Here is a 5000-nt window from a genome sequence, read left to right as displayed (position 1 = left end):
GCCTCCTGTCACACCACACAAACAATGGCAGGAATGAAAGACACAGGTCTGCCACAAGCATGGAATCAGAGCGCCGCCTGTTATGAGCCAAAGGTGCACCCTGACGTGGCAAATCAGATGATGCCGCAGTCATTTACTTACGATAATCACAATCAACAAACCGGGCCCCCCCCCCCCCCCAAGTGCCTTAACCTAACCCGTATTGTACCTTAACCTAACCCGTATTGTACCTTAACCTAACCCGTATTGTACCTTAACCTAACCCGTATTGTACCTTAACCTAACCCGTATTGTACCTTAACCTAACCCATATTGTACCTTAACCTAACCCATATTGTACCTTAACCTAACCCATATTGTACCTTAACCTAACCCATATTGTACCTTAACCTAACCCATATTGTACCTTAACCTAACCCATATTGTACCTTAACCTAACCCATATTGTACCTTAACCTAACCCATATTGTACCTTAACCTAACCCATATTGTACCTTAACCTAACCCATATTGTACCTTAACCTAACCCATATTGTACCTTAACCTAACCCATGTTGCGCCTTAACCTAACCCATGTTGCGCCTTAACCTAACCCATGTTGCGCCTTAACCTAACCCATGTTGCGCCTTAACCTAACCCATGTTGCGCCTTAACCTAACCCATGTTGCGCCTTAACCTAACCCATGTTGCGCCTTAACCTAACCCATGTTGCGCCTTAACCTAACCCATGTTGCGCCTTAACCTAACCCATGTTGCGCCTTAACCTAACCCATGTTGCGCCTTAACCTAACCTATGTTGCGCCTTAACCTAACCTATGTTGCGCCTTAACCTAACCTATGTTGCGCCTTAACCTAACCTATGTTGCGCCTTAACCTAACCTATGTTGCGCCTTAACCTAACCTATGTTGCGCCTTAACCTAACCTATGTTGCGCCGTAACCTAACCTATGTTGCGCCGTAACCTAACCTATGTTGCGCCGTAACCTAACCTATGTTGCGCCTTAACCTAACCTATGTTGCGCCTTAACCTAACCTATGTTGCGCCTTAACCTAACCTATGTTGCGCCGTAACCTAACCTATGTTGCGCCTTAACCTAACCTATGTTGCGCCTTAACCTAACCTATGTTGCGCCTTAACCTAACCTATGTTGCGCCTTAACCTAACCTATGTTGCGCCTTAACCTAACCTATGTTGCGCCTTAACCTAACCTATGTTGCGCCTTAACCTAACCTATGTTGCGCCTTAACCTAACCTATGTTGCGCCGTAACCTAACCTATGTTGCGCCTTAACCTAACCTATGTTGCGCCGTAACCTAACCTATGTTGCGCCTTAACCTAACCTATGTTGCGCCTTAACCTAACCTATGTTGCGCCTTAACCTAACCTATGTTGCGCCTTAACCTAACCTATGTTGCGCCTTAACCCAACACACGTTGGGCCTTAACCCAACACACGTTGGGCCTTAACCCAACACACGTTGGGCCTTAACCCAACACACGTTGGGCCTTAACCCAACACACGTTGGGCCTTAACCCAACACACGTTGGGCCTTAACCCAACACACGTTGGGCCTTAACCCAACACACGTTGGGCCTTAACCCAACACACGTTGGGCCTTAACCCAACACACGTTGGGCCTTAACCCAACACACGTTGGGCCTTAACCCAACACACGTTGGGCCTTAACCCAACACACGTTGGGCCTTAACCCAACACACGTTGGGCCTTAACCCAACACACGTTGGGCCTTAACCCAACACACGTTGGGCCTTAACCCAACACACGTTGGGCCTTAACCCAACACACGTTGGGCCTTAACCCAACACACGTTGGGCCTTAACCCAACACACGTTGGGCCTTAACCCAACACACGTTGGGCCTTAACCTGCTCTGTAATTGTCATACGACGCGTTAAATTAGTGTAGTGTTGCCTAACTGCAACCCCCGCAATATAGTTTGCTACTCGCACTGCCCGGTCCCCAGAGTATCGCTTCATGTTAAACACCTTGCAGCTATACACTGTAATGCGGATGGCGGCAGGACGTACATGCTCAATGCCCTTCGCAGTTGTTCATTGGCATTCGCATGGCGAAGCACAGCCTACGTTGTGGTACGGCTTGTGGCAACTGTCCGCTGATGTTGTACGTCCAAATCACACACTGTACCGCACATTGGTCCTCATGTACTGAATGATACATCGTGGTACATGTGTGACCGTACCACGACTGCGCCAACAACGGCGAACCATACGGTCCAAATATTGTGCACTCAGCTACGTGTCGTCTCCCTATAAGAGCTGGATTGCAGTATGGTATGCCGTGGATGGCGATCAGCATGAGCCGTCTGTTGATGTAGTGGCGCGTGTTGTCAGACGTAGTCGTCTCTTCTCACACACCGTGATAGCATGGTGCACTGCGTTCCACATCTGCGACATGCGACAGAGGCCGGTTGACAGTCGTTCGCGCAATGGACATCGCATACGTACGGGGGCCACCTTCCACGTGTTCGCGAAGCGTGCACATGTTGTTGCGTGTATGTGGGCAGACATAGTGTGTCGTGACACCTGACACAGGCATGCAACAATCGTTGAATTTGCAAATGGCGATGGACGTCTACGTTTGCTGGTGACGTTACGCAAATGAAGAACTGGTAAACCGTTGTGGTGCGGTTGTTCTCGCTAGAGGTGAATCAGTGATGGCGACGATCGGTTGAGCTACCAACCGGTTGTTTCAGCGATACCCACCATGCCCACGAACGTGAATGGCATGTGGGTGTGAAGCGATACGCGGCGGTGGCTGGGTGGGACCGTCCCCGGCCGGTGAGGGGGGGCCTTCCGGCGTGCTGGCCGCGCGGTGCGTGGGCGCACGCGCTACAGCCGGCTGGTGGGGGCGGCCAGTGGCAGGCGCGCCGGCCGACGGAGGCGGCAGGCGGCGCAGCTGCGCGCCGGCGCACCCTGCACGCGGCGCCGTGCGGCCAAAGTAGGTCCTCGCGGGCCCGGTGCGAAGCGCGGTGGACATCTGCAGTGTGCTGGTCCGATTGAGGACTGTGTGCGCTGAGGATGCGCCGCCGCCCGGCGCTCGGCGCCGCGACGCCGTCTGCTGCTCGGTCGCCTCTGCGGTTCTCGCAGGTGGATTGTATCGCAGCTGTGCGGACGTGTTGGCGCGTGCGCTGTGCTGGGAGAGTTCGCTTCGGCACCCAAGTGGGGCTTTTGTCCTTCTGTGGCGCTGGCGTTGGAGCTGCCGGCCACCGTAGGTGGCGCGTGTTGTCTCCCGCCGGCAATGCCACGACAGCACGCTCCCGGGCCTCTGTCGGCAGCGGCAAGCTCAGTTGGGAGCACGGGTGGTCGCACCTAAAGCGTCTACTCGCCAAACTCCGGGCGATTGCGCCTCTCTCGAACCCGACCAAGTACTTAGGACGGCGCTGCGCGCCGCCGGGACCTGAGAGGGTTTCGAGGTGTATTGTGCAGGGGAGCTCAGCCTCCTCCTGTTTGCAGAATAATTGAGCGGACGCTTGCGTGTTCGCGCGGGCCCCCGGGACACACTCCCGGGCGGCCGGCTGCTCAGCTCTAGTTGACGCAGCTCCCTGGTTGATCCTGCCAGTAGTCATATGCTTGTCTCAAAGATTAAGCCATGCATGTCTCAGTACAAGCCGCATTAAGGTGAAACCGCGAATGGCTCATTAAATCAGTTATGGTTCCTTAGATCGTACCCACGTTACTTGGATAACTGTGGTAATTCTAGAGCTAATACATGCAAACAGAGTCCCGACCAGAGATGGAAGGGACGCTTTTATTAGATCAAAACCAATCGGTCGGCTCGTCCGGTCCGTTTGCCTTGGTGACTCTGAATAACTTTGGGCTGATCGCACGGTCCTCGTACCGGCGACGCATCTTTCAAATGTCTGCCTTATCAACTGTCGATGGTAGGTTCTGCGCCTACCATGGTTGTAACGGGTAACGGGGAATCAGGGTTCGATTCCGGAGAGGGAGCCTGAGAAACGGCTACCACATCCAAGGAAGGCAGCAGGCGCGCAAATTACCCACTCCCGGCACGGGGAGGTAGTGACGAAAAATAACGATACGGGACTCATCCGAGGCCCCGTAATCGGAATGAGTACACTTTAAATCCTTTAACGAGTATCTATTGGAGGGCAAGTCTGGTGCCAGCAGCCGCGGTAATTCCAGCTCCAATAGCGTATATTAAAGTTGTTGCGGTTAAAAAGCTCGTAGTTGGATTTGTGTCCCACGCTGTTGGTTCACCGCCCGTCGGTGTTTAACTGGCATGTATCGTGGGACGTCCTGCCGGTGGGGCGAGCTGAAGGCGTGCGACGCGCCTCGTGCGTGCTCGTGCGTCCCGAGGCGGACCCCGTTGCAATCCTACCAGGGTGCTCTTGAGTGAGTGTCTCGGTGGGCCGGCACGTTTACTTTGAACAAATTAGAGTGCTTAAAGCAGGCAAGCCCGCCTGAATACTGTGTGCATGGAATAATGGAATAGGACCTCGGTTCTATTTTGTTGGTTTTCGGAACCCGAGGTAATGATTAATAGGGACAGGCGGGGGCATTCGTATTGCGACGTTAGAGGTGAAATTCTTGGATCGTCGCAAGACGAACAGAAGCGAAAGCATTTGCCAAGTATGTTTTCATTAATCAAGAACGAAAGTTAGAGGTTCGAAGGCGATCAGATACCGCCCTAGTTCTAACCATAAACGATGCCAGCCAGCGATCCGCCGCAGTTCCTCCGATGACTCGGCGGGCAGCCTCCGGGAAACCAAAGCTTTTGGGTTCCGGGGGAAGTATGGTTGCAAAGCTGAAACTTAAAGGAATTGACGGAAGGGCACCACCAGGAGTGGAGCCTGCGGCTTAATTTGACTCAACACGGGAAACCTCACCAGGCCCGGACACCGGAAGGATTGACAGATTGATAGCTCTTTCTTGATTCGGTGGGTGGTGGTGCATGGCCGTTCTTAGTTGGTGGAGCGATTTGTCTGGTTAATTCCGATA

The 5000-nt window shown here is 53.3% G+C and overlaps 1 non-coding gene across 1 annotated transcript in view; it reads left to right on the top strand.

Annotated features, from left to right (window-relative positions):
- The first annotated feature begins 3580 nt into the window (after positions 1-3580).
- Positions 3581-5000, top strand: part of LOC124575334 — a 1910-nt gene continuing 490 nt past the window's right edge. Inside the window, exon 1 of the ribosomal RNA XR_006972425.1 lies at positions 3581-5000. This exon is cut by the window's right edge and continues 490 nt beyond it. This is a non-coding gene — a ribosomal RNA (small subunit ribosomal RNA).

This window comes from Schistocerca americana, unplaced genomic scaffold, assembly GCF_021461395.2.
Source record: "Schistocerca americana isolate TAMUIC-IGC-003095 unplaced genomic scaffold, iqSchAmer2.1 HiC_scaffold_236, whole genome shotgun sequence".
Classification (NCBI taxonomy): domain Eukaryota; kingdom Metazoa; phylum Arthropoda; class Insecta; order Orthoptera; family Acrididae; genus Schistocerca; species Schistocerca americana.
Note: the sequence above shows the minus strand (reverse complement) of the source record. Positions and strands in the feature narration are given on the sequence as shown.